The 13,348-nt window shown below is 37.0% G+C and overlaps 1 pseudogene; it reads left to right on the top strand.

Annotated features, from left to right (window-relative positions):
• LOC123925668 overlaps window positions 1-11,481 on the top strand; it is a 41,240-nt pseudogene extending 29,759 nt beyond the window's left edge.
• Window positions 11,482-13,348: the final 1,867 nt, after the last annotated feature.

The raw sequence follows: 13,348 nt of genomic DNA, 5'->3' as shown, positions 1-13,348 counted from the left end.
TCTTCTTTCTTATTTTTCATAATGTCGTATTTTTCAGAATGTCCATATTGTCTTTGCCACCCAAAACTTACTTAATTTTCATATGGCCAAATCCCTCAATTGTTGCTTTATTGGTTTGCTTCAATGGTTTCTTAATGACTTGTCTTTTTGTTTATCAAGGTCAAAAATATTATTCAGATATCTATAACTACATTTATATCTTTACCTATAAATGTATATAGCTATAGATTTATATATATATACACCTTTATGTCTGTGCTTTGTACTTCTGTGAAGATCTTTCATTCACCTGAGATATTTTTGTGTGTATGAGAAAACAAATAAAAACTTTATTTTTCCCAATCAATGTTCATTTCTAAATCATTTCAAATATTGTTTAATAATTATCCATAATATATATATATATATAAATCACCCTATGTACATGGAATTTCTACTCCGTTTAATTCTTGGCTTATTTCATGATGTGAACTGAAAGCAATACACTATAATAAAAGCTTCCACCCAAAAGCTTCCTACTGGCTTAAATTTTGGGAGGGGTCAGAGTACAGACTGCATTATCACAACTATTCTTTGGCCTTTGGCCATTATTATAGATTCTCACACAGTAAATTTTCTGCTAAAACTTAGAAGGCATCCAGTTGATTTGCTTTCAGTTAATTCCACTGGAAAATAAGTACAGCTTAAAATATCTCATTATAATATTTAAAGCTGAATTCTCATTATTTAAAAGTCCCCATTCTTGATCTTTCCTCCCTCTCTGCTTCAGCCCACTGAAACTATAAGCTTGACAGAGAAAGTGAAATAAAACTTGGACAAAAACATAAAATGATAGGGGTGCCTGGGTGGCTCAGTGGGTTAAGCCTCTAACTTCCGCTCAGGTCATGATCTTAGGGTCCTGGGATCAAATCCCACATTAGGCTCTCTACTCAGCATTTCCCCTCTCTCTCTCTGCCTGCCTCTCTGCCCGCTTGTGATCTCTGTCTGTCAAATGAATAAATAAAATCTTAAAAAAAAAAAACATAACTTGATAGAAAAGCATTATTTGGTCTTTGTCTTTTTGCTTACATTCATCATATGGTCAAGAATACCTTCCCTAGAGGTTCTTACAAAAGGCTGTAAGAAAGAATCTTATCTATTCTTTCTCCTCCTTTTTTTTTTTTTTAAATCAATTGCCTTTTCCAAAGTTTGTATGTAAGTTTAAGGTATATAACCTAACAATTGGATATATAGCCCACTTGTAAAGAAAGTTTCCCTTTTGCAGAACCGTATTCCTTTCCTTTTTTCTGAAATGGCTAATTCTCTGATATTCTGTCTCTAACAACACCAGGATATAGCTACCACAAGATTTTGTTTGGTTAGAGAGCCTTATTGAGCTCAAGTGTCATTTAGTCTGACTTTATTTTTTATTTTATTTTTCTTCAGTGTTTCAAAATTAATTGTTTATACACCACACCCAGTGCTCCATGCAATACGTGCCCTCCTTAATAACCACCACCAGGCTCCCCCAACCCCCCATCCACCTCCCCTCCAAAACCCTCAGTTTGTTTCTCAGAGTCCACAGTCTCTCACAGTTTGTCTTCCCTCTGATTTCCCCCAACTCTCATCTCCTCTCCATCTCCCAATGTCCTCCATGTTATTCCTTATGCTCCATAAGTAAGTGAAACCATATGATAATTGACTCTCTCTGCTTGACTTATTTTACTCAGCATAATCTCTTCCAGTCCTGTCCATGTTGATACAAAGGTTGGGTATTCAACCTTTCTGATGGAGGCATAATACTCTATTGTATACATGGACCATATCTTCTTTTTCCATTTGTCTCTTGAAGGGCATCTTAGTTCTTTCCAGTTTGGTGACTGTGGCCATTGCTGCTATGTACATTGAAGTACAGATGGTCCTTCTATTCACTACATCTGTGTCTTTGGGGTAAATACCCAGTAGTGCAAATTGCAGGGTCATAGGGTAGCTCTACTTACAATTTTTTTTAGGAATCTCCACACTGTTTTCAAAAGTGGCTGCACCAACTTGCATTCCCACCAACGGTGTAAGAGGGTTCCCCTTTCTCCACACCCTCTCCAACACACGTTGTTTCCTGTCTTGCTAATTTTGGCCATTCTAACTGGTGTAAGGTTTTAATGTGGTTTTAATTTGAATCTCCCTGATGGCTAGTGATGATGAGCATTTTTTCATGCGTCTGATAGCCATTTGTATGTCTTCTTTGGAGAAGTGTCTGTTTATGTCTTCTGCCCATTTTTTGATGTGATTATCTGTTTTGTGTGTGTTGAGTTTGAGGAGTTTTTTATAGATCTTAGATATCAGCCCTTTATCTGTAGTGTCATATGTGAATATCTTCTCCCATTCTGTGGGTTGCCTCTTCATTTTGTTGACTGTTTCCTTTGCTGTGCAGAAGCTTTTGATCTAGATGAAGTCCCAAAAGTTCATTTTTGCTTTTGTTTCCTTTGCTTTTGGAGAACATATCTTGAAAGAAGTTGCTGTGGCCGATGTTGAAGAGGTTACTGCGTATGTTCTCCTCTAGGATTTTGATAGATTTCTGCCTCACTTTGAGGTCTTTTATCCATTTCAAGTTTATCTTTGTGTATGGTGTAAATGAATAGTTGAGTTTCATTCTTCTACACACAGCTGTCCAATTTTCCCAGCACCACTTATTGAAGAGACTGTCTTTTTTCCACTGCATATTTTTTCCTGCTTTGTCGAAAATTATTTGACCACAGAGTTGAGGGTCATATCTGGGCTCTGTTCCACTGGTCTATATGTTTTTGTGTCAGTACCATGCTGTCACAGCTTTGTAGTAAAGCTTGAAATCAGGCAACGTGATGCCCCCAGTTTTGATTTTCTTTTTCAACATTTCCTTAGCAGTTCAGGGTCTCTTCTGGTTCCATACAAATTTTAGAATTGTTTATTCTAGCTCTTTGAAAAATGTCAGTGGAATTTTGATCAAGGTGGCACTGAAAGTACAGATTGCTCTAGGCAGTATAGACATTTTAACAATGTTTATTCTTCCAATCCATGAGCATGGAATCCTATTCCATTTTTTTGTGTCTTCTTCAATTTCTTTCATGAGTGTTCTGTAGTTCCTTGAGTACAGATCCTTTACCTCTTTGGTTAGGTTTATTCCCATCTATCTTATGGTTCTTAATAAATGGAATAGATTCTCTAATTTCCCCTTCTATATTTTCATTGTTAGTGTATAAGAAAGCAACCGATTGCTGTACATTGATTTTGTATCCTGTGACATTACTGAAATGCTGTATGAGTTCTAGTAGTTTGGGGGTGGAGTATGGGTTTTCCATATAAAGTATCATGGTATCTGTGAAGAGAAAGAGTTTGACTTCTTCATTGCCAATCTGAATACCTTTATTTCTTTTTGTTGTTTGATTGCTGTTGCTAGGACTTCTAGTACTATGTTAAACAACAGTAGTGAGAGTGGACATCCTTGACTTGTTCCTGATCTCAAAGGGAAGGCTGTCACCTTTGAGATTGAGGAAGATATTCACTGTGGGTTTTGCATAGATGGATTTTATGAAGTTGAGGAATGTCCCCTCTATTCCTATACTTCGAATCATTTTAATCAGGAAAGGATGCTGTATCTTGTCAAATGCTTTTTCTGCATCAGTTGAGAGGACCAAGTGGTTCTTCTCTCTTTTCTTACTAATTTTTTCTATCACAGTGATTGATTTGTGTATGTTGAACCACTCTTGCATCTCATGGATAAATCCCACCTGGTCATGGTAGATAATCTTTTTAATGTACTGTTAGATCCTATTAGCTAGGAGCTTGTTGAGAATCTTGGCATCCAAATTCATCAAGAATATTGGTCTGAAATTCTCCTTTTTGGTGGAGGTCTTTGCCTGGTTTGGGAATCAGGGTAATTCTGGCTTCATAAAAAGACTCTGGAAGTTTTCCTCCTGTTTCTATTTTTTGAAACAGCTTAGGAGAATAGGTATTATTTCCTCTTTGAATGTTTGGTGGAACGCTCCAGGGAATCTGTCAGGTCCTGCCTGGGTTCTTGTTTTTTGGGATGTTTTTGATCACTGCTTCAATCTCATTACTAGATATTGGTCTATTCAGGTTGTCAATTTCTTCAGTTCTGGAAGTTTATACGTTTCCGGGAATGCATCCATTTCGTCTAGGTGGCTTAACTTATTAGCATGTAACTGCTGATAATCATTTCTGATAACTGTTTCTTTTTTTTTTTAAAGATTTTATTTATTTATTTGACAGAGAGAAATCACAACAAGGCAGAGAGGCAGGCAGAGAGAGAGAGAGAGAGAGGGAAGCAGGCTCCCCGCTGAGCAGAGAGCCCGATGCGGGACTCGATCCCAGGACCCTGAGATCATGACCCGAGCCGAAGGCAGCGGCTTAACCCACTGAGCCACCCAGGCGCCCCCTGATAACTGTTTCTATTACCTTGGTGTTAGTCGTGATCTCTCCCTTTTCATTCATAATTTTATTAATTTGGGTCCTCTCTCTTTTCTTTTGGATTAGTTTGGCCAATGATTCATCGATCTTATTGATTCTTTTAAAAAACCAGCTTCTAGGGGCGCCTGGGTGGCTCAGTGGGTTAAGCCGCTGCCTTCAGTTCAGGTCATGATCTCAGGGTCCTGGGATTAAGTCCCACATCGGGCTCTATGCTCAGCGGGGAGCCTGCTTCCCTCTCTCTCTCTCTCTCTGCCTGCCTCTCTGTCTACTTGTGATCTCTCTCTATCAAATAAGTAAATAAAATCTTAAAAAAAAAAGACACTTTATCTGCCCGCAACTTAAAAAAAAAAAAAAAACCAGCTTCTAGCTTCATTGATGCGTTCTACTGTATCTCTAGTTTCTGTCTTATTAATCCCTGCTCTAATCTTTATTACTTCACTTCTTGTGTGGGGGGTTGGCTTAATTTGTTGTTGATTCTCCAGTTCTTTAAGGTGTAAAGAGAGCTGATGTATTCTGGATTTTTCAATTTTTTTGAGGGAGGCTTGGATGGTTTTGTATTTCCCCCTTAGGACCGCCTTTGCCATATCCCACCGGTTTTGGATCAAGGTGTCTTCATTCTCACTGGCGGCATGAATTGTTTAAGTTCTTCTTTGATTTCCTGGTTGACCCAAACATTCTTAAGTAGGATGGTCTTTAGCTTCCAAACTTTTTCTTGTGGTTGAGTTCCAGTTTCAAAGCACTGTAGTCTGAGAATATGCAGGGAATAATCTCAGTCTTTTGGTATGGGTTGAGCCCTGATTTGTGACCCAGTATTTGGTCTATTCTGGAGAAAGTTCCATGTGTGCTCGAGAAGAATGAGTATTCCGTAGTTTTAGAGTGGAATGTTCTATATGTATCTATGAGGTCCATCTGATCCAATGTGTCATTCAATCCTGGTTATTGATTTTCTGCTTGGATGATCTATTACTGAGAGTGGCATGTTAAGATCCCCTACTATTAATGTATTCATATCAATATTTAGTCTGACTTTAAATCACTGATTTTGCCAAAACATGACTAGAACCTTTAAGTTTTAGCATGCATTACTTTTTCTTTCACTGTCTTATAGTTAACCAGATACTCACTGTGTTGTGAATGCTCTTAAAATTAATAGTTTTATAAAATAACAATGTAAAACACCCTTGTCATTCTATAAGAACAGGAGGGTAAATAAGCATATATTATTATCCAAAATTGATAGGTATGCATGGAAATAGTGATATCATTTAGAAAGATAACACATCACATCTTTACTAGAAAACAAACACATAGTTCTAGACTACGAAGCCACTTAAGACATTGTCTCTAAACTCTTTATTTTACATATGATGAATCAGACCTTGAGATTATCAGAAAATCCTAAATTCATGTAGTGAGCAAGGAAAAACTTTGTATCCTTAAAGAAGGTGATGCTTCACATTATATTTTCTGTCTTACACTTTCAAGTTAATTTCATATAGACAGGTAGTTTGAGTTCTGAGAATTGATATTTTCTGTTCAGCTCAAAGACAGAAGGAAAACTCAAAATGAACCCTAGATCCCCAAACAATATGTAGAAAGTATAAAGGAAGCAAACTATTCCCTTACCAAGAAGTGAGATCTCTCACACAGCTATGTTATTTTCAGAAGAGAAAATGCTGATGTCTTTAAAAAAAAATTTTTTTTAGATTTTACCCATTTATTTGACAGACAGAGATCACAAGTAGTCAGAGAGGCAGGCGGAGAGAGAGAGAGGAAGCAGGCTCCCCGCGGAGCAGAGAGCCCGATGCGGGGCTCGATCCCAGGACCCTGGGACCATGACCCGAGCAGATGTCAGAGGCTTTAACCCACTGAGCCACCCAGGTGCCCCGAGAAAATGCTGATTTTTTTTGATGGAGAGAACCACTCATCAACTTTGTTGACCACATTCACTCCAACACTTCATGTTAAGTTAGTTTATAAAAAAATTAAATTAATTCCACCAATGGAAAAAAAAAGTACACTTCTGCAAAGGAATGGGAAAAAAATAAAGGTACAGCTGCCTTTAAGAAGCATTTTGAAGTTGCTTTTCAAAAAGATTAGCTATAGAATTGTGCAATCTGCAGCATAAAGTCTTTGGTATCACACATCTAACTTATTTTTTTTTTCCTTTGCAATCCACATTGGATTACACCCTGTCACAGTGTTCTTTTGAAAGATTTAAAAAGGATTTGTATAACAGGGGGGAAAAGGTCTTAATTCCTATCTCTCACATAAGAGATTTCTACTCTGTTTAAACAGATAATTTCCGGTCAAAATGCATAATACAGCTTGTTTTAGTTCCATTCCTATAAGTAGTTATGATTCCAATATTTCACAGAATTATCCGTGGATAAAATTTCTTCCTTTTAAAATTAGAATTAGCCATCACAGAGGTAAATGACAAAAGAGAAAAAAACACAACAACAAAAACAGAGAGAAAGAAGGAGCAAGACCAAGAGAGAGCAACAGGAGATCATTTACTATTTTCAAATGCAAGGGTTTTATGTCATCTCAATGGAAAAATCACAATGCTAGTATCTCCTCAAAATCAGTAGTAACCAGCTTACTTACAGTTTTAATACTATAATCAATTACAAAACACACTTAAAATGTATTATGTGGATATTTTTAATATTACTAACTAAAAATCAGAATCCAAATCAAAATAGAAACATCATTTTATGTTTTAACAAGCAAAAATGTAAAGAAGTAGTTAAAAGGTGTGTTCGTAAATGTGCAATAAGTGTTCCCTACCACCAAAGTTCTACCAGCTGAATACATTTTCAATGACTTAAGTTATGAAGTCAATATGAAAATATTTGACTGGCTTTTCAGCCCAATGATTTCCAGGCCTTAAAGAATCATAGCTGAAATTGTAGTATTTAGATTTGGTTGCGTAAAATTCAGGAAATATTCATAGCTTTAGAGAAATCCAGTGTACTTCTTCAAACACCACCAGCATGGTTCACATGTCAATCAACTGGAGTCAGAGATAAAGAGGGAATTTATAAAGGCCCCATTGAGCCCTGCTGGTAGCCACAAACACATAACTAAAAAGAGCATTAGAAACCGTTCTGTTTACAGCAATTAACTGAACCCAAAGCCCTGTCAGCAGTTCCGGAAGCATGGTCTTTCTTTGTGTCTGTTCTTTAATATTCAAAACTTGTTCAAATAGTGTGAAAAATTGAATACATCCCTCTGCTGCAACTGATACATATGATAAACTCTGGAGCTAAAGCTGCAATGATGCATCTTAATGTATCCAGAGGCTATCACCAAATGGAATGTGTGACAGAAAGCAGTGGCTTTGTGGAGATTTTGTGAGACCAGATATTTTTTTCCCTGGGTTGAAACACAGAAACTTTAAAAAATCCTCAAATCAGCAACTAAGTGGCCACCCATCTGGCAGCATTTAACAGAGCTGAATTCATTCTCTTATTAACACAAAGGATACTGGTTCAAAGCTTTAACCTTAAAATAGTCATGTGACCGAGTATACACCTTTTATTTTTTAAAACTAAGTGACAATGTGGAGGAGCAAGGCAGGCATCATGTATGTGATTTGTAAACGACAATGCACTCTAGCGCTACCACTGAGGAGTGGGAATTAGTAGATGTCTGTCCTCATGCTCTCTGGCCACTTTAGTGAGACTACTAGAAAAATAAATATTATGTCAACTGTCTTCCAAATTAAGATACTATAATTCTAAGCTTTACTTTATTATGAGTTTTTATGAACTGTTAAGTTTCGTTTTACTCAATTGGCATTTCAGGATACAAACTCTGATAATAATCCTGAAGAAAATCATGGAAAATGAATTTACAAATCATTAAACTATCAAGACAGTACATTAAACTATAAGACAAACTATATAAAAATTGAGTTTTCTGGCGGGTTAGGGGGATAGGAGAAGAATAAATGAAACAAGATGGGATTGGGAGGGAGACAAACCATAAATGACTCTTAATCTCACAAAACAAACTGGGGGTTGCTGGGGGGAGGTGGGATTGGGAGAGGGGGAGGGGGTTATGGACATTGGGGAGGGTATGTGCTATCATGAGTGCTGTGAAGTGTGTAAACCTGGCGATTCACAGACCTGTACCCCTGGGGATAAAAATACATTATATGTTTATTAAAAAAAAAAAATTGGAAGGGGAGGCGAACCATAAGAGACTATGGACTCTGAAAAACAACCTGAGGGTTTTGAAGGGTCAGGGGTGGGAGGTTGGGAGAACAGGTGGTGGGTAATGGGGAGGGCACGTTTTGCATGGAGCACTGGGTGTTGTGCAAAAACAATGAATACTGTTATGCTGAAAAAATAAATAAAATGAAAATTGAGTTTTCTATGTCAAAGTTATTCCATAAAAATATTATAGAAAGAGTCCCATTCATATAAGAAGTTTATGCAAAGAGACTCATCTGAGGCACAGTACAAAGAAAAGACCTAAAACTCAGAAAAGAACAGGTATTGTTCTGTTAAACCAGCCCTCTCTCCGTAAAAGGTATCCCTCCAGGAATTTGATGACTGTTGCACAGTGTAGACAAATAGTGCCACAATAAACTACATGCTTGCTCAGTTCTCCTGTCTCCTAGCTGTATTGTGCTGTTACTTGTTATTTGTGGTTTCTTAACTTGGTGATAGATTGTGGTTTTAGCTATTCTGATTAAGGATAAGTCTTAGGTAAGGTATTCTCCCTGGGTGCCAATGAGTGTGGACATTTCCGTTTTCTTGCCCTGCCTCTATCTAGAGCTCCAGATTCAGCAATTACTCCTGCCCAGTTTCCCCTCCCTGTTCTCTCTCCCAGCTCCCATATGTGTTTCCTAATACATTGCAGCAGTTCCTTTGGTCTACTTGTTTTCCACCTGCCCACACGGACATGAATTAATTAAGCACATTTGCACTCTGTCTTCTTACCCACTTCTAAAATTTTATGTACAGTAGAAACTTTGTATCCTTAAAAAAAGGGTAAGAGAAAAGCAGTGATTGTTGCCTTTCTCAACACAGATCAAAACTTGTTTGTTGGGGAGGGCAACAAGAACCCTTCATGGTTCTTCTGGATAGTCTGAGAACCAGACTGACATGACAGATTAGCAAAATGAGGTATATATGTCATTCTGAACTAAGCTGCGGGGGGACAGGTAGGGTTTTAGGGTTATAACGAGAAGGAAAACAATTCATAGGAGAATGGAAAGAGTAAATGTTTGGTAAACCAATGTTCACTGAGCCACCCAGAAACAATGGGAGATAGAGAGGACTTCGATCAAACAGGCCTTGTTAGGTTCCTCCCTGTCTACCATACCTACTTCTATTATACTATAGCTATTTATAGTGGTAACTCCCTTCCTAGAACAAATATTCTACCTAAATACTTTAAGGCAGTTAGGGAGAGGGTCAAAGGTTCTGCCTCAGCCTTCTGTTTCTTAAAAATAATCAGTCTAAAGTAATCCACCTGCCAAAGAGACACATTTTGCAGTGGCAAATTTTGCTCACTTACATGTTCTGTTAGGAGATACAGGAGAGAAAGATCCAGGTGGAGTTTCTTGCTTCTGCATAGCTGCTTTTCTCCTCGCCAGTTCCGTTCATAACGGATACTTCCTAGGGCTCTACTACAATCTTTTACAAATAATGCTGCAATTAATAGCCTTGGACACATACACAATATTAGATGGATAGATGGCTGGATAGACAGAAAAATAGAAAATTTGTTGGTATACACTTTAGATAGATTCTAGAAGGGAACAGATTATATAAATGTGATTTTAGAAAAAAATAAATATTTATGTAAGAAAAACTAATCACAAAGAAAACATTTAATTCCTAACATATAAATACTAATTGAAACATGGATTTAACTTCATATCAAGGTTAACACAAACACATATACATACACAGACATATACATATGTGTTCATTAGCTCCCTCTTTAACAATGAAAATATATTTATGTGGGGAATAGCCAGGAAGATCGTAAAGCAGATGAGTCATGGGGAAACATGTGTTCTTTAAGTTATTTAAATAGTTATTAAGCTTTAATAATTAACATCTGGTACTCAGACTAAAAGTGAATTTTATGAAAGAGAAAAGTTTTAGAAATAGACAGCCAGGAAATCATCCAAATGCAGACTGTGATAATGTTAAAGTTTTATAATAGGTGGCAAATGTCAGATTATTCAGTAAGTGGCATTGCTTCACCTGTCTAACCATTAACAAAAATGGCTGCTTCACATCATGTAAAAACATAATTTCAAAATGGATGAAATGCGAAGGCAGAAAATATAAAAATGAGAACTAATTGCTTAATGATGCCTTTATGGGTATTTTTTAAGTTGTATTTTTATTTCCTAAATTTTTAATGAAAACTTAAGTTACTGTCAAAAATTTTTTTAAAAATTTAATAGTAGCTTTTGGTTTTTGGCTCAGAGAAGACAAAGGTGAAACTGTCTTCAGTTGTCCAAATACAGGTTCATGTGAACACCAGACACCTAAATTCAACCCCAGGTAGATCAAAGTCGAATACCTGAGGTGCACCGGTAAGGAAGTCAGTGCTTCCTCTGACCTGGCCGTGAAGATCTATGCAATGGGTCTATCTCCAGAAGAGATTATTGATGATATCTCTAAGGCAACAGCAGTTGGAAGGGTCTCAGGATGACAGTGAAACTAACCATTCAGAACAGACAAGCCCAGATTGAAGTGCTACCTTCTGTCTCTGCCCTGGTTATCAAAGCCCTCAATGAACCACCAAGAGACAGAAAGAAGCACAAAAACATTAAGCACAGTGGAAATGCCACTTTCAATGAGATTGTTAAAATCAGCCCCAATCTTTAGTCATTTTTTAGCCACAAAACTCTCTGGAACCATTAAAGAGATCCTGAGGACCACCCAGTCTGTGGGGCTGTTACCTTGATTGCAGCTACCCTCATGACATCATTGACACATCAATAGTAGTGCATTAGACTGCTCAGCTAGTTTAGAAATACAAAGGGAAATATTTCAATAAAGGATTTGACAATAAAAACAAAATTTAATAGTAATAAACTTCATAAATATGGGAATAAAGGAAAAGTTGGGTATTGATTCTGTTGGAGCTATACTTAAGAACAATGAAGTTGTCCATCCACATAAGACAAATTAAATGTAGTGAGATAATGTGTAAGCATTTTAAATACTGTAAGACTCAATACTTAACTGTTAGTCTCTAGTCGCAAAGAATATTAATGAATTAGGTGTGAAAGAATAGGAAAATACTAATATAGTTCAGAAGGTTAATAGAGCAATCCAGATAAAGTACAAGCTGAATCTGAGAATGGCTTCAGTAGCACAGTGAAATATCAGGGAGATTTGTTTATTGTATTTTTGCCAGATGCATAAAGCCATCAGAAGTAATACTGAGTGAGCCATCTAGTATTATATTCCTATCTTTTCCCTTACACTCTAACCTACCCTTGCTCACTCACTTCCAATACAACCAAAGTTTGGTGTTTGGTGTGCCTGTCTTGCACCTGGATTTTTAGATCACCTGAGCGAGAATAATCTAATTATATGGTAGACCTTGGAGTTCTGGATGTTAATCTAGCCTCAGAGAAATCAGACCATCATCATCATCATCATCATCATTATCAGTGCTAGGCATATTTTTAAGCACTTCATAGCTCTTTTTTTTTTTTAAGATTTTATTTATTTATTTATTTGACAGACAGATCACAAGTAAGCAGAGAAGCAGGCAGAAAGAGAGAGGGGGAAGCAGGCTCCCTGCTGAGCAGAGAGTCCCATGCTGGGCTCGATCCCAGGACCCTGGGATCATGACCTGAGCTGAAGGCAGAGGCTTTAACCCACTGAGCCACCCAAGCACCCCTAAGCACTTCATAGGTCTTAATTCACTTCTTCCTTACAAAAGTTTCCTATGGTATTTTCCTCCATTGTATAGATAATAGGAATAAAATATAGAGGAGTCATGTAAATTACCCAAAAAAAGCACAGCAATTACCTGACAGGGTCAGACAGCCTGGCTCCTAGAGTCAGACTCTGACTGGGCTACGTTCCTGAGGAGGCTGACACATACTGTATTAGGCATATTTTTTTTCTGACATCTCTCAAATCTGGTGAGCCAATACTCAGGTATCTTCCAAATTGCATTTTACTTAGACTTAATGATTTCCCTGCTTCCTTTCTTAGCTCATTTCTCCCTACCCTATAATCCAACTTAACACTATTCTTAAATGTTGAACACTGACATTTGGAATTTTTCTTGTCTATACATGATTCTTCAAAGAGTTGTTTTGTTTCTGTCTCAAATACTCAGAAGGCTAAAGACAGAAAACATGACTACGGCGTCCTCGGAGCAGCAAAGCCAAGATTAGCTGGGTTAAGTCTATCATAACTTAAAATCAACTACTAAAATATCTAACAGAAAAATCTATTGTAAATTTGGAAAGATCACCTCAGTCTAGACCACTGTTTGGTATTATAAAAGCACCATATCATTTCTCCATTAAATAGCGTGACTTAGAGCAAAAGCCAACATATGGGCTGTTGGCCCTACTGACTTGAAATCATGTAGATGTGATTATCTAGTCATCCATAATAAATGTGTTCTGCTTCAAGACAAAACAGAAAGATAACTATATCAGGCCATAGTGATAACAGTTTGTAAGAAAGGTCAATAAATAAGTGAATAGATATTAAAAGCCTAAGACATTTTAGCAAGTTCATATTTGGGTTGATTTCAATGCTAACAGTTCTCAACTTGAAATAGTTTGTCTAGCAAATAGGAAGACATAGGAAAATAGGAAGGAAAATTAATAGATGAGTATATAAAATACTTTTTCACAACTGATTAAACCTTGCCTAAGCGTCGGTGTCATTAA

This window comes from Meles meles, chromosome 15 (assembly GCF_922984935.1).
Source record: "Meles meles chromosome 15, mMelMel3.1 paternal haplotype, whole genome shotgun sequence".
In the NCBI taxonomy this organism is placed as follows: Eukaryota; Metazoa; Chordata; class Mammalia; order Carnivora; family Mustelidae; genus Meles; species Meles meles.
The sequence above is the reverse complement of the archived record's forward strand: the minus strand, read 5'-3'. Positions and strand labels throughout refer to the sequence as shown.